We start from the raw sequence: 25,848 nt of genomic DNA, 5'->3' as shown, positions 1-25,848 counted from the left end.
GCCAATAAAAGCCTCAGGAGGGGGGCAAAGCAACCCCCGTCCATAAAAGATAAAAAAGAAATGTGGCTATGCCCTGGGGGATGGGGTTCCCGGGGCTGGTATTGGCCACGGGAGGGGGGCCACGTGGTCCTCTTCCCATTCATTTTTTAAAAAAGGGGTCAGGCCCTGCGGGATGGGGTCCTCAGGGCCCAAAAAGGGAAAAGAAGGGGGGCCACACAGCCCCACTTCTAAAAAAAAAAGACAGATCGTCCTGGAGGCCCCACCCCCTCCCAGCAACACTATGCAAACGCGCCCTGTGGCAGGTCTTAAATTGGGAAATGAATTCCCCTTCAATACTGGGGGTCCCTTTGGGCCAACTAGCCCAACAGGTACCTCCAGTAAGCGGCACAGGGCTGCGTTGCAGATAGGTGGTCCAGGCCACCCCCCCTTTTTACACCTCTCTGCTATGGAGCTCTGTGGTGCCTACTGGAGGTACCCGGTGAGCTAGTCAGACCCTAAGTCCCCTTGAATCCTGAGGGTCCCTTGGGTCCAACAAGCCCACCAGGTACCTCCAGTAAGCCCCACTGCGCTGCGTTTCAGAGAGGTGGCCCAAGCTACGCCCCTTTTTACACCTCTCTGCAATGCAGCTCTGTGGTGCTTACTGGAGATACTTGGTGGGCTAATTGGACCCCAGGGACCCTCAAGATTCAAGGGTACTTAATCCCCCAACTTAAAACGTGCCACAGGGCGTGTTTGCACAGTGGGAAAGGGAGGGGGTGGGGCCTGAGGTGAAATGTTTGCAAACACTCCCGTAGCCCGTTTTAAGTTGGGGAATTAATCCCCCTTCAATCCTGAGGGCCCCTGGGGGACAACTAGCCCACCAGGTACCTCAAGTAAGCCCCAAAGACCTGTGTTGCAGAGAGGTGGTCCAAGTAAAGCCCCTTTTTACACCTCTCTGCCACGCAGTTCTGTGGCGCTTAATGGAGGTACCTGGTAGGCTAGTTGGACCCCAGGGACCCTCAGGATTCAAGGGGACTTAATCCCCCAACTGAAAACGTGTCATAGGGCGTGTTTGCACAGTGGTGAAGGGAGGGGGCGGGGCACGAGGTGACGGGTGCAAATGCACCCTGGGGTGCATTTTAAGTTGGGGAATTAATTCCCCTTAAATAATGAGGAGCCCTAGGGGCTAACTAGCCCACCAGGTACCTCCAGTAAGCGACACTGGTCTGCGTTGCAGATAGGTGGTCCAGGCCATGCCCCTTTTTACACCTCTCTGCAACGCAGCTCTGTGGCGCTTACTGGAGGTACCTGGAGGGCTAGTTGGACACCCCAGGGTCCCTCAGGATTCAAGGGGACTTAATCCCCCAAATTACAACGCTTGCAGAGTGGTGGAGAAAGAGGGTATGGCCTTTGTCTACCTCTCACCAATCCCACTGCATGGGGCTTACTGGAGGTAAAAGGTAGGCTAGTTGGCCCTTAAAGGACCCCTAGCATTGAAGGGTACTTCAATCCCCACCCAAGAGCTTGCCAGGGAGCGCATTTGTGGAGTGGTGGGTAAAGTGGGTGTGGCCTGGTACGAGTACTTACCAATGCTGCTGTGTGGGACTGACTGAAGGTCATAGTTTGGGAAGATGGCCCCCAAGGATGTCCTTGGGGGCCAACTAGCCCTTTTGTTACCTCCAGTAAGTCCCACACAGTGGGTTTGCTAAGACGTCTTCGGAGGCCATGGCCCCCTTTCTCTACCACTTAGCAAACATGCCTCGTGGCAGACTAGGGATGGGGGATGAAGTTCAATTTTGTCCTGAGGGAGTTTGGGGGCCAAGAATCCCTCCTGGCACTTCCTGTAAGTACTATGAAGCAAAATTCCTGAGTATTGCTTGGACACTCAACACCCTTTCTCTACCACTCTGCAAACGCAACTACTAGTTAAACTAGCATATTTCTGCTCCTCTGACTTAGAGGTAGCTTTAATCCCCCTGCCCTCTTATGTACTAGGGGCTTACAGAGGAGGTCAAGCTAATCACAGGGGTACCCCAACGCATAGTTTTCCATAGTGTACATAGGTGTTTTCACTGTATTCTAAGTGTTGTTTAGCATAGCACTGGCTCTAGGCCTGGTTAGTTAGAGTCAGTTACCACCAGTACCCGTCAGAAAAAGTTGTGGGCACAGGATGATTTTGCAACAAGGCCTTTTCTGCTCCTCTGTTGGTTCTTTATGCACATGTCTTGCTTCTTCCAGCACTTTTCATCGTCTTTGTGGACTTCTGTTGCTTCTGTCTGCATTTATTTTGCTTCTTTTTGTGCGTTTTTTCATCTTTATTCACATGTCCTACCTCTGTAGGCATAGTTAGAAACTAGCATTTAAAATACCTTTGAAATTCACTTAAAAACCATAGGTTTCAGGCATGTTATAGTTAGAAATTAGCATCTAAAAAACCTTTGAAATTCAATGAAAAAAACGTAGGTTTCAGGCACGTTTTAGTTAGAAATTAGCATTTAAGAAACCTTTGAAATTCAGGGGCGTTATAGTTAGTTGGATATTTCACTTTTACAAAACCATAAAAATTCCCCCGTTATAGTTAGTTCAGCTAGCTATAAATCGCGCCCCCGCAATGCACTACTGATGAAGTCACCTATTACATCACTCATGACATGGTCAGTGGCATCACTCATGACATCACTGATAATGTCTCAAATGACATCACTCATGACATCACTGATGACATCATCCAGTGAAGTGGAGGAAAGGTGCTGAGATGTACAAAGATAGATGTTATTATTATAACGATGCCGAAATTATTGAAAGACTTTGCATATGGGATACAATAAACTGCACTCAGCAATGAAATATACTTTCTCAAAGTTAAATTCCCATCATGCCTCAATAAGGGAATTATAATTCCCACAATGCCCAGTACCGAACTGAAGGCACAGCAGAGTAGGAGCAGGCAACCAAGCACCACCTGAGAAAGACAACAGTTGTAATGCATTGTGGTGAATAGAACTGCTTTTGGAAAGGAAAACAATAAAAACTATTTGAAGTACATCTCTGGGAGTGCGGTGAAATCTCCTTTGCGTTACCTTATGTTCGGGGCATGTAGTTTGACCCCGCAATACCGCACCAGCAGCAGAGCGCGCCGCCTGTAGACCACAAGGTTGTGTTGGATATATATATATGTATATATGTCAATCGTGAAGCAACACTGTCTAATTGTGATCGATAAAGAATTGAATGAGTTGTGTACTTGTTTTGCTTGTAATGTGCATGGGGCAGATTTACAAGTTCATTGCGATACTATTGCATCACTTTTAAGATGGGAAAAGTGACGCAAAAGTGGCGCAAGGGGGTTGTAACTCTGGTACACAGTTTTCTGTTTTACTTTGCTTTCCTTTCTGTCATGGGATCCTGGGTAAATATAACGGTTTCTGTATAGCCAGTACCTTTCAACCCTACCCCCAAACGGCTTACTGCCTGTTACCATAGTAACAGTTCATGGAACACTTAAGTGAGCACCAGAGGTCAGAAGTTCACCACACTATGTTGCTAATCGAAACAGTTACTGTGCTGGGGTTTTAAAAGTTTTCCATAGGAACCGTTAGTTGTTGCTATAGACTCTGGTAAAGAGCTGGTAAAGAGTTAGCCTCAGTACTATACTTCAAGTTATAAATTGAATTTCTATTTTAAATGTTTTCTAACTGTATTATTATCACACTAAATAATAGTGAAATGTTGTCAGAAAAAGAAGACGTATATACTTTTTTAAATTAACTTTTATCAAAACAACGATAAATAACTGGAAACATAACTTAAAGATAACAATGTAATAAATAACTAGAAACATAACTTTAAAAAAACAATTAAACAAAATGTGATATGTTCTCCAATAGAAGTAGGGTAGGTAATCTGCAAAACAAAAATGAAAATAAGTGTTCAAAATTAAATCTATGTGACTAAATGAGGTCAAGCATTACAAGTTAAGGTAATACTTGGCAATAATTTTTAATTTGCACATCTGCAGTGTGCCTGATACATTCCACCTGTCTTATAGGCCCGGTGTGTGTACGGAAGTGCCTACTGCGTCAGATGTACAGTAAGAACCAACAGGTCTTTAAAATGATTCAGAGATGAGACAGAATTAGGTGAGAGATCATGTCATTATGCAGGACAATATTCTTTAGGGCTTATTTACAAGCCTCTTACACCACTTTTGTGTTACTTTTAAAAGTGATGCAAAAGTGGCGCAATGGGCTTGTAATTAAGCTCTTTTATTTCGAATGCATTTAATTTGAGGCATTGTATATCTACGCCACTCTGCTTACCTTGTGTAAACACTGTGACCAACAGAGTTCACAACTTGAACTCAGCTTTGGTTGTACACGACAGAGTGGACAGCAGCGTCCATAACTTTAAAAGAGAAAGAGAAACGATGTAAGAGAGAGAGTGAGAGAGAGAAAGAGAGTAAAAACGACATTAAAACTGTGAGAGAGAGAAAGTTATAGATGGAGCAGTTAATATTGGAGAAAATACTCAGAGCTCACCTTTTGCTTTTGCCTCCATTGTGTGTCCAAGCATGTGCTGGTTCATAGTGCACCCTCCAGTTTAGTGATCTGAACGAAAGTATATAGAGTTAGTAATAGCATAGTACATACAACTGCACACGTATATTTTTGCTTTATTTATTTGTACACTCAGGATAATGTATTTCATCAACTTCCACTGTAAGGAGGTATCTGTGCGCTGTTTTTCTTTCAAAGTAATATATCTCATGCACTCCCACTGCATTGAGAGTTCTCAATATTGCGTAGCTAGACTGTTGCACCCCATTGACTCGCAGAGTTCGGAGGTGAGTGTTTTTCAAGGGAAGTCAGGCAGATTTACAAGCTCCTTGCACCACTTTTCCCATGTTAAAAGTGACACAAAAGTGGCACAAGGGGTTTGTAGATCTGCCCCTCAGACTGTTGTAACCTATGCTCACTGCTCGGAGGTAATTGTTCATTCCTACGCAATGAAGCTGCTGCACACTACCCTCTCTCTGCTTTCGCAGATGACATATTGTTGTTTTGGAAACAAGCTTATTTGCTCACCTTGTGCCATTGGCATGATTCAAAGGGGGTGCACCACGTGTCGAAGCAGCCTTCTCATACGTTGTTACGATGGCACGCATCTTCGCAGAATCCAGAAGCGTAGAGCTTTGTAGGGGTTTTGGGGGGGGGTGACGCCAATATGTGAAACACAACCTGTAAGATAAAAAGGAAGTTAACATAGTGTGTTATTTCTTCATCAGAGGAGAGAGGAAGTGAGAGAGTGTCTGAAAAGAATATTCTGAGCTCAACTTTCTGTCACTGGTGTGCTTTTCACCACGTGCCGAGACATAATGCACCCTGAAGCTCTACATATAAAAGAAAGATGTTATGATTGGTATTTGTTACTATCTTAATGTGGAGTTGAATAACATCGCCTTTTCACACACCTTCCCTCTCGCATATAAAAACAACTATTTGTATAGTTTATATTCGGGACATTTGACCGATTATAAAAACGTTCCTTCTATTGGAAAAAAATATATATGCATGCAATTAGATACGATATATAGGACTGCGTACGCCTAAATCGCTGCTTTGCTTTTTTGTATCCAGTCTGCTGCATCCCAACGACTCCCTCCGATGCGCACCTAGGACTCATTGCTCACCTTTTTGTGGACAGGACACCTTCTACATCATACAGTCCCGCTCTGCCACCAACAAATCTGACAATAGGTCCCAAGTCTTAATATCGGTATGGGTAACGACATACTCATTCTCCGATCATCATCGCAGGTTCCTCACCCGCTCAATACTTCCGGTACCACTAACTCAGTGACCAAAGAGGCCACGCACGTAGTGGTGGGCCCTTGTTCTCGGTTGTTCGGGCCTACATGAGGCGTTTGAAGTATTACGACTGATCACCACAGCGTTTGCGATGGGAGCAACTCTAAGATGGCGAGGAGCACGTGCGTCCCATCTTTTTTATTGGTAGGGTCACGTGTGTAGTGACGCATGTGCTGGATGTGTGTAGTGTGGGTGTATACCAGCCATGAGGGAGTGTGTGTGTGTGCCGTTTTGACAACTAGACCTGGGACCAGCAACTCACTACAATGGAAATCTGGGCAATGTTGCGTTTTGTTTTTTTCCTGGAAGCGTAAGCGGAGTGGGCTGGCCTGACATATGCCAGTGCTGCGTGAGGCTCTGAACCATGAGTCCGGAGCTATGGGCGTGGTTCCGTCATGAGCTATATGAGAAATCAAGTGATTTGGGTGTCTGTCTTGTAGTGGTGACGTCACCCGGGTCTTAAATGCAAATGCGTCATTATATCTGTAAAGGTCTACAACATGGCCAACATGGAAGGTACGGGGCATCACTGACTCTATATTCATTAATAGTTGCTTACATAAAAGATGGTGGACATGAGGCATTTCTGTGATTAGGAATGTTTGTTGTACATTCAGTGAGTGTTGTAGCTGTAGTAATACAGGGCTGTTAAAGGTTTAAGTTGCAGTTTTTGGCACATGAAAGGCAGATAATATATACGTATGTGGTCATTCCGGTATACTGTTGAACTTGGTGCTGGAAATCAGTTTTCGAGGCTCGGAGTTGCGTCCACATCCTGTTATTGTAAAGTAACGACGTAATCAACGCCTGCCTGAAAATGTACTGTACTGTACTGTAAATAAGGTGCTCATGTAAATTGCTGATATAGTTTTGGGTCAACTTCACGCTATATATATAAATATGCTAAAAAAAACAAAATTAAAAAAAATAGCACACACTTGATTATACAGTTTCTTTGCAGTATAGTAATGATCCACTTTGTATGTTCGTATTTGTAGAATGAGCGAGAGAAAGTTATATAATGAAAGTTTTTGTTATTGGCAGAGGTAAGATGGTTGCATACTCTGTTTATAGCACAATATGCAAACATAATAAATACACAGACACAGATAGATATTTGAAGTGGATACGGGCACATGCGCTCAATTCCATTTAATTACACTGCTGTTGATAACAAGTAGAATAGTAATCATGATGTCATACACAGATATTCAATTGTAAACGGGTTATGACTTCTGCTGTACAAAAGTAGGAGCATTACATGTGAAATAATACACAGAAGATTCTATTGTAAAGAGTTCATGAGTTGTGGTGCACTAAGGTAGGGCCAGTTTGTGTGGAAACTGCGATGATGCGTGGTTTAGGCAGACTGCTCTGGTAATAATGTCTTTTGACTATTGAATTTTGCCTTAACAAGGGCACGTGGCAATTATTTACGGTGTACTGACTTAGTGGTATGTCTGGTGTATAGCACATGTGCACTGTGCGATGATGCGTGGTCTGAACGGGTTGCACTCAAACCATTCACTGTTGCATACTGGACTGCATGTACTTTGAGAGGAAAAAAAAAGTACCATCCATGGTTATCAATTCTTCGGCAACAAAATGATCGGAATCAGATCATTGTTCCAGTGGTGTAGCCATTTTGCCTCCAAAAAAGAAATTGAGGTTTCCAATGAAGAAAAAGTGAGGTTTAAATTGTGACCTATGCTGCCCCTAAAATGTACTGCTTATGACCTCACATATTACATCACTCATGACATGGTCATCAACATCACTAATGACATCGCTGGGGCCAGGCTTAATTTAAAAAAGGGGATGGGCACCGCAGTCCCCTTCTCAGCTGATTTCGGCCCCACGGACCACATCTCTCAGGTACTGCCCTCCAATCTGGGTGTCCTGGTCCCACCCAGGGCACCCACTCATCAAGTATGAGAACCGCAGAGGGAATCTAAAGACCCTGCTGGCTCCCCACCTCCTGGGAGAGCAGGCAATGCTTTTAAACACAGGGAGCTGCTATTATGCGGGCCCCTTATTTAAAAGTAATTGTGCTCCACTTTGAACAACTGAGAGCAAAATGCTCTTGCTTTCCCAAAATGGAGCAGAGTTTGCTATGGTTTGGCAGGAGCACTACAGCTCACACCAAGCTATAACAAACAGCTGTGTCCCAGGGTAGACATTCTGGGACATAGCAGAAGATCGCCCTGTGGAAGGGGGTGGTCCCCAGGGCCATGTAGTACTCCATGAGAGGTGCTACGTTCCCCCCTTGTTTCTAATTATAGGGCCTGCCCCAGGGAGGTGGTAGTCCCCTGGCTCGAATGGGTGGCCATTGGCCCCCCTCCCATTTCTTAAAAAGCAGTTTGGGCCAGTGGAGTCCGTAAGCCCCCCCCCCCCCATGTAAAAAATTAAAAGACCTTGGGATGTGGTGGTCCCCGCGACAGGGGGCGTCCGTGTGGCCCCCCCACTGCATTAGCCCCAGGAGGTGATGATCCCCAGGGCTGCGGGGGTGGCCATATAGTTTTTATATTTGTTTCAGATTAACAGGGTTATTCAAAATGACATATGTTTGAAGTGAAGTACTTTCCCTACTGTTGCTCAGACTGGAATGAGATTAGCAAATCTTGCCCTCTGAAGTCAACTGATTTTACTACTGTTTCAAATACTCATGTGGGAATAGTAAATCCTGCCAAACCAAAATCCAGCCTTTCCCTACTGTTGCATAGACTAGAGTGGGAAGAGTAAATCTTGCCCCTCTGAAGTCTAACGCTTTATGTAATGCTGCGCAGGCTGGTGTGGGAATAATAAATCTTACCACGCTGAAGTTAGACACTTTCCTACTTCTGCACAGACTGGAGTGGGAATAGTAAATTGTACCCATCTGAAGTGCAGCATTTTCTCTACTGTTGTGCAGACAGGTTTTAGCAAAAAAAGCTGAACGGAATTATATCCAATTCAGTAGGAAGCTAAATCTTGGTCCTTATATTATACTTTTTGTGATTATGTGGAAATCCGTTCAGTATTTTATTAAATGTTAAGGGTCAAAAATAATTGTATAGTTTGGCAGTTGAGCTCACGAGAGGCCTGCAAGCCGCCCCCAAGAGTGAAAAAAAAAAACTGGACCCCTGTGAATGGTTGAGAGGCCTGTTTTTCATGTAAGCCTTCACGCTATCGTGAGAGACATAAAGGAGAGGGCACCCTACTATGCGCATCTGTCATCTGAGAGAGAGATCTGAAAGGAGAAGCCGGCCCCCCTCTGTAGGGAGCTGGCTCTGTATATACTATACCAAAGTGAGGTATAGTGTGCACAGAGTCTAGTGGATCCCCAGAGGTTTACAGAGGCTAAAGTAGATAAAACTAAAAGATAATTTTGTGGTAGTGTGTTCGAGCAGTTAGGCTTATCAGAGGGTAGTGTGAATGCACTTCTTGTATATACTCATACAAGACAGGAACACACACTCTGTGACCTAACTCTAGGATAATGGTTGTAAAAATATGACTTTTTATTTTAGGACCCAATTTAAACACAGTTACAGGTAAGTAGACTTTCCAAATATGCAATACTTTCAATATTCTTGGCAAAAGGCTTGTGGAGAAACGTGGCTGAATGGTTAGAGCGGCAGACCCTGATGCAGAGGTCTGGCCCGGGACCAGGGTTAAATTCCCGCTTCAGTGGCTCTTGGACTCAATCTCCCGGACCTGATCATTCTCGCCTCGGTGCCTAGTCTAATCATGGGTCCCACTCTGTGACTCTGGGCAATAGCTTGCTTAATCTCCACAACGGCCCTAGCAACGCTTGGATGCCTGGCTTCACCGTGGGGGTGCCCAGGAGTGGACATCTCACAGGAAAGCCAGGAAGGGTTCCACAGTGGTATGAATACAGCGCTACGAGACCTCTGGGTAGAAGGCGCTATATAAATGCAAACACATTTACATTTAAAGCATCAAACTAAACTTCATGTACCAGAAATATGTTCTAGTCTAGAAGAAGATACTTTATATTCAGGCCAATACTGAGCACTGTGTCTGCTGTGGGGGACTGTGATCACTCTAAAGATGCAGGATTCAGTACCAATGCTGAGGCAGTCGATATCAGCAATGATGTTTACCGTTGCGGTTGGTGGTGAGCAATCAGTGGGATAGGGTTCAGCAGGCGACCTACACAAGTGCCGTCACAATCGCTGGTGGTCGGTTGCTGTTGATTGGATGGAGTTCCGCCGTCATCAGACCATCCTCAAGTGGTCGCGGTCAGGCAAGCTGACAGGGCCACTTGCAGGAGGGTACTAGTTCTGGGGTATGGATCTGTAAACAGCTTAGGTCTTAGGTCATTGGACTGGGAGGATCCCTCGAAGTCATAGAGGCTGTCCGGTGGTCGCATTGGCACAAGAGCCAGTCTTCTACCACTGTGGCCTTTGGAGGTCTTTGGTAGCAGTGAGTGGCATCAACACAAATGTAGGTCCTCAACTGCAGTGGTTCTCTGAGTTTTTTTGTGAAAGGGAGCCAATTCATCACCTCCCTGTGGTAGTTCCTGTAGCCGGCGAACCTCAGAGACTAGAGCCTAGACTAGAGAGGGAGGTTCTTGGCACTTTGGCGAAGGTTGCAGGGTCTTCTGGGTTTCTTGGAGGCCTGTCAGTGTTTATGGAAGGATAGCAGGTTCCAGTGGTTGAACCGGGTACAGATGGTGGAGTTCTTTCCTCGGTTCTGTCTGCAGCGGTTCAGTTCCTTCTTCTTTTGTCCATCGAATCTGAGGAACAAGATTCAGGGGAGCCCTTAAATACTAAATTTAAGGGCATTACTGAGCTCGGCGGGGAAGTAGCCAATGACTACTGTCCCCCAGGGGGGCTACACTCTTTGGGTGCCCCCTCCTTTTGGGGCGAGGGGCACATCCTTGTTCCTATTAGGCCAATTAAAAATGGAGAATTTATAAGCGAGCGGTTCACCTCACCTCTACAGGTGTGCCAGGTTAAGGTAGACTCTCCTACTATGCTCACTACTTTTCCTGCCCGTCCTGCTGCCAAAAGTGGGGTGTGGACAGGGGGGTGGGCATATCCACTAGTTTGAGCTGCGGAATCAATATATCACAAGGTGGGAGCCTTTGAGGCTCACCGCCAAGTGTTACTGTTCCAGCCAAGAGGAGGTGTGAAGCACCTCCATACAGGGCAGGCTTTGTTTCTGACCTCCGAGCGCAGAAAGGCTCTCACCCCAGGAGGCCAGATACTTGTCTGGTGGTGGCTGGCTGGTGGGGACCAGTAGCTTAAAGTTTGGTAGTTTTTCAGGAGGCATCTGCTGAGTGCATCTTATATTAAATTGAACACTGGCATTAGTGTGGGTTTACTATGCTGAGAGGTTTGGTACCAAACGTCACAATTTCAATAAAGCCATCACAGAACTGTGAAGTTTGTGTTGACAAACTCCCATCCCCCAGCCCATTTACTCACAATGGCTTCACTGCACTTACAATGTCTGTTAATGGCACATATATCATAGGGGCATATTTCTCATGCAGCTATGCCCTCACCTGTGGTATGGGGCACACTGCCTTAAGGCTTTAAGGCCTTCTAGAGGAGTGACTTATCCATGCCACAGGCAAATTTGGTGGGCATGGCACACAGCGTGCCATGTCGGCTCTTCAGTTTGGTCTGCACCAAAACATGCAGCCTGCAATGTCAATGTGTGGATGCTAATGTGAAGGGTCTTTGAGAGTGGCATAATACATGCTGCAGCCTTCAGAGGACCTCTCTGGTCACAAGGCCCGTGGTACCAGGGGTACCTTTTAAATGGGACTGACGTGTGGTACAGAGATTTGCTAATTGTAGAAACAAAAGTACAGTTTTGGAGAAGGAACACAGGCCCTGGGAACCTGATTGGCAGGGACCCTAGACACACTCAGGTTTTCATCAGGTATCAGGCAAAAGGTTAGGGAGTAACAATGCAAAAAAGGGCACTTTCATACACTCTCCACACCCTACTATACACACTCATCATTACAGAGAGAGGTCTCAGCAGAGAGGTAAGTCCATCTACACCCCCTACTATCCATACCCATCATCTGAGAGAGAAGTCTGAAAGGACAGCCCAGTCAGATAGATCAGGCAGAAACCAGATGTCTCTTGCATACAATAGTTCCCAATACAATCAAAAACAGCATGACCGCAGACCCCACCAAGATAAGGCCCAAGATCACCCAGGGGTCTTCTATGGAAGCACTTTTCAATGTCTACATTTCAACGTCTCATTTACTGATTTTGGTGAGAGTTTTCTGCCTGAGAATATTCAGGGGCCCTAGCAAAGAAACCTGGGCTGTAAAAGCTTCAGCAACTAAGCTAGGAAGAATTTCCCTTTTCCTTTGTGCACCACATTTTCAGCATCACAACATCTGCAGATTCCACTCGGACCTTTCACTGGAAGCCAAACATTAATAGTTTTGCCATAGAGGCAAGCCTTGCTTGTTGGACTTGGCTCCTGAATGGCAAGCACAGCTTTTAAATTGCATGTGCTGTAGATCTGCGATCTGGTATCTGCAATAAATCTAGAGGCATCATACTTGAACCTGAGTTTGTCCATGTGGTCCCTTGGTGATGCAAAGGCTAAAGAGGAATCAGGCAGCTTTTGATCTAACAAGCATTCATTGAATCTGACAATGCCATATCTGGGCCAAGAGCTCATATCCTTGTTCAGAGTAGCCACACAGCTGTCCCCAATGATCCTCAAAGCTATCCTCGAAGCTGCATGGCTTCCAGACTGGGCAAAGGCTTTGATCCTGAAGACATCTTCCAGCTGGAAAGTTGTATTGTTCCTGGCAGAACTCCAATCTTCATTCATTAGTGTAAAAGAAAAATACAGACTTTCCTCTGCTTAGATGGTGGAGCTGAAAGGGGCCCAAGTGGAATTAATGGCATTGCCTGCTCACATTGCCATTCTTTGGATAAACACAGTGAACAAGGACTGTAGTTGGATTAGTTCTGGTAATCACTATGCTGATGATGGAAGGAGTTGGGTTGTAAGTCAGAACTGAGCTGTAGACCAAACAGTCTTGTGTTACCTGTAGTTAGTTACCACAGTCCTAGGGACCAATCTGAAAGGTGATAGTGGTGTTTGGATTAAGGTATGTCTACTTGCAGAATGCCGCTCCCAGCCTCAGTTTAGCAGCCTGGATTAGTTTACCAGTTCCAAAAAGATCTTGCTGGACTGTGACCACCATGGCTGCCTCCTGACACTGCATGGTCAGACACATCACAGCTCCTAGCTTCAGTCCAATGGCCACTCAGGGCGATGCCTAGAGCAATATGGCTACCTGTAGAGCCCCTCTGGATCCAATCTCTACCACAGGTTCCTTTCCTTGGACTAGAATTGACACCCTGAATCAAAATGCAAATAACATACCTTAAAAGATCCAAGCACCCACATTAACTGCTAAATGAGAACCATAAGATGACAGTCTCTCCATACACCCTACTATGCACACCCATCATCTGAGAGAAAGTTTGTCATAAGATTCCTAGTTTCTCATTAAGTCTGTGCATTTAGGCAACATAAGCTTCAAAACTATGTGTCCACTCAGACCATCAGCATATGTTGATTTAACTCCTGGCAAGCTTAAAGTGCACCATCTGGGCCCCTAAACTGACAGGATGTTGTCCAAAATTTCAGACCATGACAACCCTAATTCTCCCAAGGAAATCGTGAAAAAGAATCTTGACATTTTGCTTGTAACTCAAGCATGCCCGAAAAGGTACACAAGAAATACCAAGTGGCATTTCAAATATTTTTTGAGGCAACTGGAATCTTGTGTAGAATATTTGCACTGCAATGATCAATAGTATGAAGCAAAACAATGTCACCAGCATGACAAGAAAAATTAACAGGATGAATAATTCAACCAATGTACAATTGCATTAGATTATATGAAGACATAAAATTGTACTCCTACCCAGCCTTGCCTGTCCTAATAAGTGTAGGTGCACTAATATGCCAGATCCCCAAGAGTGATGTAAGTCCTCATTTACCTGTGTGCATGTATTATTCAACAACCAGGTCTGGTGTAGAGCAGGCCACCGTCCTTCTCAGGATGGGGATGGGATACAGCTGGGCCAGAGTTCAGGCACAGAGTGTCCATGACAATCTTGGTGAAATAATCCTCTGCCTTAGTAAGGGCTTTTTGCGGTGTAACTTGGAAACTAAACCCATGCAATCACTGCCTGCAAAAGACACACACTTGATGGACGGAATGCAGAACAAAGGAAAACATTCACCCCAGTCAAGAGATCTGGGTTAAATCCACCATTCTTTTGCTCACCAGGCCACCCCAGTTTAGACCCGGCCTTATGCAAATCAATCTTGACCCTGTGCCTCATGGAAACAGTCCAGCCCGAACTGCCAAGCCAGGCCCTCCCTGGAGCGGTAACAAGCATCCTAGGACCGGTTTGGGGGTTTTACCCACCTTCAGCCAGGATAGCTTGATTCCAGTGGCACAGTGAGCTCCATACCAGCCACTTCTTGTTTATGCTACCCACCAAGGACCGTCGCCTAACAGACAACAATCCGTAGGAGAGTTTGCACAGAGTACCGGGACCTTGTAAAGAGTATTCTAAGAGACGATAACATGCCTACCTTAAAATGTACATGTAAGCAGTTATGTTCAGAGTATGCTGATGTGCTAACAAAATGTGTTACAAAGGTCACTATTTAAAAAAAATTGCTATGGTAAATTGAAGTGTTTGTGCCCAGGACCTATGCAATGACTAGACATCCACCCCTTGTCTGTAAGGTGACTAAATATTTAGGCTAAATATTGCTTGTCTTGGCATTTTAGCTGGTTTACCCCCAGACTTTTTGCCTTTTGCCTCCTATTTTTCTGACCCTGTTTTTGTTTGCTATAGGACTCATAGCACTTTACTGCAGCTAAAGTGCATATGCTCCCGGTGTAAATTGTGATTGATTATCCATGATTGGCTTATTTGATTTACTGTTAAGTCCGTAGAATAGTGCCCTATGTGTGCCAGGGCCTGTAAATCAAATGCTACTAGTGGCCTGCAGCTCTGATTGCGCCACTCACACGAGTAGCCTTTTTAACAGTGTCTCAGACCTGCCACTTCAGTGTCTGGGTGTGCAGTTTTAAACTGCCATGTTGACTTGGCAAGTGCACCCACATGCTAGGCCCTAACCCTCCCTTTTCCTACATGTGGCTCACTCCTAAGGTAGGCCCAAGGTAGCCCCATGCAGTACATGTTAAAGGTAGGAAATGTGTTGGGATGTTTTACATGTTCTGATAGTGAAATATTGTGTACTTCATTTTGTAGGAAGGTGGATATCTGACTATGGTTACCCCCAAACTTTTTGCCTGGTGTTTAGCTGGTTTTTGACATAGTTGGCCTGGGATCCTGCTATTCAGGGCCCCAGGCTAATTTCTCTCTCCTTAAAATGAACTCCATGTACCTTAGGTGCATACACAATTGGAACTGGTTCACCTTGTAGGCCCCTGTAACAGTGTACTATAGGTACCCAGGGCATAGGTGTAGCCAAGGCCTACCAGGGGCTGCAGCATGTATTGTGCCACCCCTGGCCTGGTCTCCATATTTTGACACAACTGGCTGATCACTCAGCTGGGGTAAGTTGGTGTAATCACCTCTTGCTTAGATATAGTATCCCTATATCTAACCTTAACTGGACACATGTTAACCTATAAGCCATTCCTATAAAAGGCCCCTGCAATCCTGGGGGCAGAGTGCGTGGTTTCATGTGAGATGGTGCTCTAGCATGAGCTGAGCCTGTCTGCAGCTGTCGGGAACAACTCCCTTAGCTGTTCCGGGATATTGCCATACCATATACTCTTAAGTGCATTATAATCCTCGCGGTTATATGCTAACTTTGGTTTGGCTTTATCAAAACATGTCGAGTAAGGTGTCATACGATTTGGAATACTATCCCCTCGACAGTTCTGTCGACGGGGATAGCATTCCACCCTTCTAGAGGGACACGACAAGTACATAGCCTTAACCCCGGTTAAAGTTAACCAGAGCCTCGGCATCACAAAATGGATGCTGCCACCACAGAAACAAGTCTGACCTCCTGCTGCTGGGAGTCCTTCCAGCGAGGGAGGCTTGGACAAAGGGTTTCCTACCTTGGAAGGTGCGAGCACCACCCCGACAGGATTTTGTGTATTGGGTAGGACAGGGCTGAATAGAATCAGACATGCCCGGGGCACACAAGGTGTCCCGTGCATAAGCCAGTCCAAATCGGTCCTGGGACTTTCCAGACCCAGGCCTGGCGAGGAGCTGGACAAAGGAAAGGGGGTGTAACCGCCCCCTTCCTGGTCCCACCCAGAGGAGGGACCTAGCAGGTGATCCACCCCTCAGATTGGAAATAAGAGTGGGAGCAGTGCCATAGCACCTCAGATCATCCTGAATCAACTTGAAACTAAGAAGACGACTGGACTTCGACATTCTGCTGCACAGAAGACTGAAGAGTATCTCCCTTGTGGCCTAGGAGTGGCCACCCTGTGAACACAGGCACCATCCAGCAACTCGACGTCTGCTTTGCTGCCGCCTCCCACCGGAGCCAGAGCCCAGAGCCTGACAAGACCCAGACTCCCAGATTTCTCACAGCCCTACAAAGAAGGGACCCGTGGAGGCACCGAGAGACGTGGGACCGGACCTCTTGAAAGACCCCCGAAGAGCTGACTGCACAGCATCCGAGGCACCCTAGACGTTGTACTTTGGGGCCTGAGAAGCCCCAAAACCGAGCAGCCCTTGCACCGAAGATCAGCCCTCCAGCATCTCCACGATCTGCGTGGGGCCCTTTTGCATTGTGCCACTTGACGCGCCATCCCGGTCACTTGCCACGTGGTCAGTGGCCATCTTGGCGACGAAACCTAAAAACTACACTGCGGGTCTGGTTGCTCCAGACTTGCCCTCGCTCCTGTAAAATGGAGCACCCGCTCTGACCTTGCTGGTTCGAGTGATTTTTTTTTTTATTCCTGCGTGGCTTGCATTAGCCAAGGCCTGTTTGCTCCAATCAAATTGCCGACACCGCCAACAGCGAGAAGCCTGCGTGGGACAGCTCATGATCAACTCCTGGACATTCTTGACCTCTTCGTGTCCACGTGGCTGCAGAGAGAAGCTACACCTCATCGCCTGTTTGCACCCAACATCGCCTGGTTCCAACCTGGTTCCACGGTAGTCACTGGCTAGTGACTTTGAACATTGTCCCCTCTGCTTTCAGGTCTTCACCACTTCAGATCCACCCTTGGATCCACCGGAACTCTTCACATCGAGCCGCCTGCAGCATCTTCAGCTCCAAGCACCATCGACCAGCGTGACGAAACCCGACACTACTTCAACCCTATGCAACCGCGTCCTGTGGGTGAGGTAACTCAACAACGCCGGTTTTCCCACACTGGTACACACCTCTAGTGTCTGTGTCTTAAGTTTCACTCCTCTAGGTCACTCGGAAGGTTCCTAACTAACTAACTTTATAACTTTTACGCACCATAGACATTGCATTGGTGAGTGCGTGCACTTTAAACACTGCACCCGAGTCCCGCGGGCCTTTCCCGACTTAGTCACTGCTAGTCCCGATCAGCTCCAGCGATTCCCAAGGCCCTAGGCCTGTTTCCTTTTCGATTGGTATCTCTTATACCACTTTCTTAGTATATGGTTTAGGTGGCCCCTAGGGCTCATCCATATTGTGCAACTTTTGTGTATTTCAACTGTGTTTTGTTTTAACGCTTGTGCTTCTGTGCTCATAAAGAGTATAGGGGATATTTGTAGTTAATAAATATATATATATTTTCAATATATATCTGTGTGGTGTCCTTTCATTTGGTATTCAAGGGGGTTGTATATGGTAAAACAGCTTGCTTCACATGCCTTTCAGAGTTTAGCCTAAGACTGCTTTGTCCATGCTACCACTAGAATAGCTGGTCTATAAGGTTGACTTACAACCAATCATCATAAGGGTTGCTTGGCATGGTACAAGGTGATCACTATAATTAGTGAGCATCACATACCAGGCCAACTTCTCACACATTTTTCACTATTTCAAGGACTAGCTCTCCCTTAGGCTATCATTGGATCTACACTGTAACATTTTATGTTGGTAACTTTCAATTGAGGACAGCTAGAGATTTGGAGATTAGACTCTCTGGGCCCGATTCGCAGAACTAACTTAAGACAAAATCCTAAACTTACTACCATTTTCGTATTCACAGAAGGCACTTACTCATTTTGGAATTCACAGAAGACACTTACTCATTTCAGTATTCACAGAGGTTAGGAGTCCTAACTTTAGGACTCCTAAATGCCTTCTGTGAATACCAAAAGTCCTAAAGTTAGGATTTTTCTCAATTTAGTAGTAGTAAAGTTAGGACTCCTAACTTTAGGACTCCTAAATGCCTTCTGTGAATACCGAAAGTCTTAAAATTAAATTTTTCTCAGTTTAGTAGTAGTAAAGTTGAGAAAAATCCTAATTTTAAGACTTTCGGTATCCACAGAAGGCATTTAGGAGTCCGAAAGTTAGGAGTCCTAACTTTACTACTACTAAATTGAGAAAAATCCCAATGTTAAGACTTTCGGTATTCACAGCAGGCATTTAGGAGTTCTAAAGTAAGGAGTCCTAACTTTACTACAACTAAACTGAGAAAAACCCTAATTTTAAGACTTTCGGTATTCACAGCAGGCATTTAGGAGTCCAAAAGTTAGGAGTCCTAACTTTACTACTACTAAATTGAGACAAATCCCAATTTTAAGACTTTCGGTATTCACAGCAGGCATTTAGGAGTTCTAAAGTAAGGAGTCCTAACTTTACTACAACTAAACTGAGAAAAATCCTAATTTTAAGACTTTCCGTATTCACAGAAGGCATTTAGGAGTCCTAAAGTTAGTAGTCCTAACTCTACTACTACTAAATTGAGAAAAATCGTAATTTCAGGACTTTCGGTATTCACAGAAGACATTTCGGAGTCCTAAAGTTAGGAGTCCTAACTTTACTACTACTAAATTGAGAAAAATCCTAATTTTAAGACTTTCGTTATTCACAGAAGGCATTTAGGAGTCCTAAAGTTAAGAGTTCTAACTTCTGTGAATACCGAAATGAGTAAGTTCATTCTGTGAATACCAAAAGTAGTAAGTGCAATCTGTGAATACCAAAACAGTAGTAAGTTTAGGATTGTGTCTTAAATTCATTCTGTGAATCGGGCCCACAGATCTTAGTCCACAGATTGTACTTTTTGAGATTAGTTGTAAATCAGTTCAGTAGTTTTTGAATAAAAAAGATTGAAGAATAATTGAATATCTGGATGGTTGGGTCTGCGAGACTATTGAGAGACTCTTGCAGGAACACCAGTTTGAAAATAGGAGTTCTGACTGGCCCAGTGAGCTTTATTTTCCTTGGGCCATTTCGCTCCTGCAGAAGTCAGACTTCTACGAAAGAGAGCACTCAGATTGGCTGCCAGCTGTATGGGAAAATGTTGTTGCCATTACAAGACTTTGGTACTATAGGGGCATGATTAGGATGATGGTGGGACCGATACCTACAGCCCGTCGGTGGCGGTCCCACAGTCATCGGACCCATCATATCCCATATGGCAGGCGGATGGGTGGTGGTCGGAAAGACATACCGTCACGCATCCAACAGGCTCCTTGAACCCACTTGTGCGGCAGAGGGGGCCATATTCCCTACATTGGGGGCGGTGCCTACCAGGCACCACTGTAGGTTTACAAGGTCACCATCCGCCTGCTTTTTTATGGTGGTTAACTCACCATGAACAGGTAGGAGGAAATGGACTTAGGGTCCCCTTTCCTCCTGGCCCTCTACTATGGGCACTGGGTATCACTGCACCATGTGGCAGGCACCGCATGGTGCCTGCTACGTAGCGCAGGGAGTATGTACAGGGTGCATTTTTTGCGTTGCAGGAAGTGCTGCAACCAGCAGCACCTGCCACAATACAAAGAATACACTGCATGACTTCCTTGCAGGCAGTCGCATCATAATACCTATGGCAGGACCACGGATGGCTAATTGGTCGGTCCCGTTTCCGATAGGGTGACCCGCCATCCTAATCAGCCCATATGTGCTCTGTTTTGAAACAAATATCATATAAGAGAGATATAAGTAGGCATACCTTGACCCACTAGGCCCCATGGGGTGACCCAAATGGACACCCACCCTGAATCAAAAGAAAAAAACAATTTGCCAAAAATGCTGCAATCCTACAAATCTCTTGCAGGATCAAAAACAAATGGCAGTCGGGATGCATTTATTTGCTATAAGACGCATGGAGCTCACCCCAGGGCTTCATTCATTAAATGGAGGGGGCTGCATGGCCCCCTCCCTGATCCTCCAGATGCCATGGGAAGCCCACCAAAGGAACCCTAAACAATGTGTATGTGGAGGGTGAATGCATGGCCCCATCCGCGCGCCATCAGGGCCCGGGGAGCCGAACGCTGGGGTGGAACATATTATGTTTGGGGTGAGTAGATGTGCTGCTCCCCTCCCTGAGTCATTAAAGGCCCAGGGAAGCCCACCCCTGGGACTTATGTCCTAGGCACAGAAACCACAGTTGAGACGCGAGACGGCCGTTCTCTAGATACAAGGGACAATTAAGATCACAGGTCCAAAGTAAAGACTCATAACTACAGCACATAAGCCGACCAACCACAGAAAAATATTGATCTCAGACGCGGAACCACTACACTTACAAGTGAAAGCCCCTGAGGAAGGCACTCATTGTGCCGAAATGCATTGGGCATGAGATCAAGATGTGTTATGAATTGAGAATGTGGTTGTGATTTAGTTCATAGAAAATGTGATCATTAAATTGAATATATTGTATGATTATAATGCAAAATGATTGTTGTATAACATGTGACACATAACATGAACCATATTGAGTAATGATGAAACAAATAAATCAACGAAAAGTATTTGATTTATTATTGAGTACGTTGCATAAAATTAGAAGGTGTGGTATATCACTAAATGAACAGTGCGTGACTTGACTGACAATTCTGTTGGCCTGAACTCACAAAATTCAAAGGATTGACGCCCCTTATCAGTCACAGCACCATTGGAACAGTAGGATAAACACTAGGATAACAGGAGTGCTCCCCCCGAATCCCCCCAATCACTAGGTAGCCAGGGGCCATATTGGTTTTCCTGCCAGCAACAGTGGGGGCAAGGAAACCTGCATTTTCTCTCACTTGGCAGGAGCATTTTCAAGACCCACGCAAGTGGGAGCAAACACTGGGGCATGTCTACAAGGACTTAACACCACAGTAGCATCAATTTATTGATGTTTTATGGTGGCTATTTTTTATCGCCTTAATTACAAGTTACTGCAAACTGGAGTTAGCGGTACTTTTCCAGCAAAAACATGAATTTTAAAGATCGGCACTTCTGTTAGCGAGAGTTAACGAAAATGAGATGCAAGGTGGCCGTTCCCGTGCAAAAACTGCTGCTAACCCCACTTCACGATATTTACAAGGAATTCATTGTATGGTGAAAACCCCCAAAAAGTGCCTCTAAGTCCAGTTAGAGGCAGTTTGTTAAGACCAGAAAATAGCTGGTCTTAAAATTGATGCAAACACTTGGGGCCTCATTTCAGAGTTGTTGGTGCTGGACAGCGCAGCAAACAATATTGCTGCGCTGCCCTGCGCCAAAATAAAAGCTTATGGAATGCGCCCCACAATAAGATAGGGCACAGTCCCGGGCCTCATTCAGGAAATGTGTTGCATCGCTGCGACAAAACAGCGTTGCAACACTATTCACTGCACCCTCCTTGCAACACCATGGATGTGCTGTATTTTCTGTACGGTGCTCCATATCGAAAGGATTTACAGATATGTCAGTATTCCTGGCATATCTGTCGGTGCTAAAGTCACGCTTTGCTGCAGTTTTGTCACAAGCATGATGCAACTTCAGCAATGCATGGGGCAGACCTCTCCCTATGGCACTGAGTCACCCTTATGCCCACCATGAGGCAGGCGTAAGGTTTTGATGCTGTGGCGTCCTGGAATCGTCGCAGTGAAATCGCATACATTTCACTGCACCACTCCTACATGGCTTTGCATACATCCTACCTGACACAGGTATAATGTGGCATAGGGGTTCACAAGGTCACGCATATGCCTAGATACGTCATTTTGTACAGAGTCCAGTTTGGTGTCGAGGGTGTCTGCTGTCACCTTCCCTGGTGGCCAGCGGCCCACAGATGCTCGGTCCACTGACATGGAAGATCTGCAAGGGTGTTGGCACAGTTTGAGCTCCATCGGTGGAGTGGTGGCGGAGTGGTGGTGCCGAGGGAGCTGCCGAATAGTTATTTGATGTCCTTGATCCAGCTGAGGCTGGGGGGGGCGGTGGTGTACGGTGGGTGTGGTGATGGTGTGATGTATACTATGTTGGTCGTGCAGAAGAGTTCAGGAGTGTGACTGCAGTTGAAGTTCCCTCTGGGGGAGAAGACTGGGTCGAGCTCGTGTCCGGCTATGTGGGTTGGTGTTGTGACTAGCTGCTTGTCTGATGTCCAATGTAGGCGAGGTTTGCCAGGAGGGTGATGGTGTTCTGGTGACTGGGATTGTCCAGGTGGAAGTTGAGGTGTCCAAGTGAGATGTAGTCAGTGGATGGGAGATCCTGGGGTGCGATGAGGTCTACACTGGCATCAGTGAAAGGGGGTTCATGGGCCAGGGGGGCCTGTAGGCGAGGGTGCCGTGGAGGGTGGGGTTGGAGTTGGTCCTGATCTGGAAGTGCAGGTGTTCCATGGTAGCCGTCGGGTCATTAGAGTGCATAGTCTGTCAGAGTGTGCTTTTTTAGATAATGGCAATGCCTCCTCCTGGGCGCTCAGGGTGGTCTGTGGGGGTGAATTTGTAGCCAACGTGGATGGTTATGGCGATGTCCAGTCCGAAGCAGAGGTTGGTCCAGGTTTCTGTGAACAAGACGATGTCTGAAGAGTTAACATCGGGGAGGTTGCAGATTTCTGTTGTGTGTTTGTGGAGGCAATGCACTTGGTGGAGGATGCAATTGCGCTGATCTGCTGAGCTGTTGGTCGGCTAGGCAGCAGAGGCACTGATGTGCTGATGTGGTAGAAGGTGCGTTTGCAGTTTTGGCAGGCGCAGGGTGATGATAGATGGCAGGCAGTGTGGCATCCAGGGCTGATATCGAGGAGGGTGCTGGCGTTGTAGCAGTGGAGTGTCTAAGTGGAAGGGTCCTTGGTGCTAGGTGCAGTCCAGGAGTGGACAGTCTCAGGCAGGCTTGCCTTTGGTGCACCAGTGGTACGCCCGCTGTGCATGGCCGCATAGCAGCTACCATTAAGTAGTGCTGTGGGGGACTGGACAACTGGGAGGTGGGAAAGACAGGACAGGACACTGGAAGCATTTTGATGCGGTGGGGAGCAGGGGTGGTAAATATATTCATTTTTTAATCTTACCTTGAGGCTGGGTCCCGCATCTTCTGTGCTCCTGCTCTCCTGAGTCAGCTTCCAGGAACATGAAGCAGGCAGCCAGGCTCCCTCCCCTAAGCCAATCACAATGCTGCAATGCTGGAGAGGTGGGCATGTTCTCCATGCAGGCTGTAATGCAGCCGACATTGCAAACAGGGAAGTGCACACAACTGCTTTGGGCAGCCTGAGAGGGCCGTCCAAAACAGTCATTGCACACTTGAGTGGGCATACCACCCCACCCCCTGGCCTGCGATGTAAGTAGAGCAGCCCCACCCACACTCCTGACCACAAAGGAAGCATAGCATGAGAATATCAGAAAGTTATCATCATGTTTCCTCTTCTTGCACTGATTGAAAGGGGTGAGGCAAAGCTCTTCCACCAAAGCAGAGGAGCCGCCACTGGGGTTGCATCACCCACAGGCGCTAGGCCTGGGCTCTACTCGACCCCCGGGCCTCCTCCGCTTTGCGTCCCAGATTCTCCTCACCTGTTCATTGACACTGTGGCACAATCCGCTGCACTCTCTCAAAATCTGTGACTCAGCTAGCAGGAGCCTCAGCCAGGCGGGATTTCACAAGCCTGGGTACAGCAGTCATCGCCAAGTCTGCTGGGGAACCTCCAGTTGCAGGTGATGCATGAAGTTGTAGTGTTCCAGCTACACAAGTTTGGTGTAGCTCAAGGGCCTCACTCTCCACAGTGTCTGGCCAGCGCAACATTCTCTGGCCTGTGATGCAGAGGAGCATCCCACCATTGGTAAATCTGCTCTGTGCACCCCAGTATAGGGGTGGTGCATGTATGCGATGCAGACCTCCCTACGTCGGTATACAGGAGTGCCTCTACCATTCACAGCTCCAAGGGGCACCAGGCAGTCTTCTCACACAGGTCAGCAATGTGTTTCCGTGTGACCTGGCAGACTTCACCACCAGGTAAGGGCGATCGCCTATGCCTCAATGTCTACTGCCAAAGCCCATGAATTCCACAGCCCCTCCCCATCCCAATCTGGGACCCAGACGAAGACACAGCGAGACCTCTGGGTCCCGGGGACAGGCCATGCTTTCAAGGTTTTGGCTGCCAAGGTGTTGCAAGAAGGGCGCTATGAAAAGTGATGCATCACAGTTTCTCACTAGCGATGCACCTCTTTTCGAATATATAGCCCTGATTCTGCCGTTTTTCTTTCCCTGGGACTCTGGCTGGCCATCCTGGCTGTTTGGGGGTTTGGTGAGGTTGTTGATCTGTGCTGCACTTGCCTCTGTATGCTCCATTTTGCATTCCATTGTTTGGCCGCAAGGCCTGACCCCAAGCCTGGCCATGTGGCCAACCCCTCACTGTAGGTTGGGATTGGCTGCATATGGGGAATTGGACGCAGGCCAGGGCATGCAGCCCATTTCCTGCCACACACAGCTGAAGGCCATGCATGACAGGGGTGGATTTATGTCTGGAAATTAAATATTACTTTACGTTAAGAAAACTTAGATATTCAAAGTCATAATCATAGCACCATGGTAAGAAGACGGCTCCTGCCAGTCAAGCCACAAAGATCCCTGTTCCCCCCCAGCGATAAGACAGTAGACCACGAGGATATAGGTAAGCAGCAGTAGCAAACTGGTCAGTTCACGCGGCAGGACATAACAGAGGAGAGCCGCCCTCCCAAAAAAAACAGATCTCCTCGCAAGCAGAGAATTAAATGTGTGTGAAGTCAGAGAAGATGCTGTCACAGCAGGGGGAGGCCCGAGAAGGCATGAGCGAAATACGGGCACTGACCGGCACAGACCCAAGGTGAAGAGGTGAGCCACGCTGGGGGCGGGGGGCTAAACAACAGATGGCACTACTGACAATAGAGGTCCAACATTGGAAAAAGGCGCACACGATGAAGATTGAGTCGATGGCTCCCCCGGACAGTCAGTGGCATATTGAGCCCAAGAGTCGACCCCGTAGATGTGGATTACACCTCAGAACCAGCCGCTAAACAAAAGATATAGGCCGAAGTAAAAACACTGTTTAGGCCACCCCGATCAATACAGAACTCACAGCAGTAAGTGCCCCTCATAGGGAAAACGACACCTCGCCCCTGGCCTGACATACACCCACCAGTAAAAATACAGATATCTATGTCTTGCACTGAAAGTGGCCTCTCTAGTGGCACCCGACGTGCAACAGAAGCCTGGCAGGAGCACAGGATCAACCAAAAGCATTTGTGGGAAGCTCAGGGCCCAGCCAGAGAAAAAACGGCACAATTGAAGGCAGACGTATTAGCTATTTTTGCATCTAGAGGCAAAAAAGGTGAAGTTCTACTGACTAACATGACTTTTTTGCCCGCCAATTGGCCTTTTGTCAGTTTTCACCTGCTAACGTCAGAGTATGTATCGCCTTCACACTTGTGTTAGCAGCAGTTTTCAATGCGGATACCTGAAACTATCGCCATGTAGCAATGTATTGTAAATACATCTCTAGCAGGGTGATAGTTTTTGGTGATTGCCCGCTTTAAGAAAACTGCAGCTAACTAACGCTGACATTAGTTGGCGCCAGTTCTTGTACATACACCCACTATGTCTGCTCCCAGTGGTTGGGAGCTTTGAAAAT

The 25,848-nt window shown here is 46.6% G+C and overlaps 1 protein-coding gene and 1 pseudogene across 1 annotated transcript in view; one reads left to right on the top strand and one right to left on the bottom strand.

Moving 5' to 3' along the window:
- Positions 1-25,848, top strand: part of LOC147732898 (nicotinamide N-methyltransferase-like) — a 194,452-nt gene that overhangs the window by 102,251 nt on the left and 66,353 nt on the right. The window lies entirely within an intron of this gene.
- Positions 11,932-13,213, bottom strand: LOC147732899 (zona pellucida sperm-binding protein 3 pseudogene; annotated as a pseudogene).

The sequence above is a fragment of the Lissotriton vulgaris genome, chromosome 2_1 (genome assembly GCF_964263255.1).
Source record: "Lissotriton vulgaris chromosome 2_1, aLisVul1.2, whole genome shotgun sequence".
Classification (NCBI taxonomy): domain Eukaryota; kingdom Metazoa; phylum Chordata; class Amphibia; order Caudata; family Salamandridae; genus Lissotriton; species Lissotriton vulgaris.
This window is presented reverse-complemented; position numbering and strand designations above follow the sequence as displayed.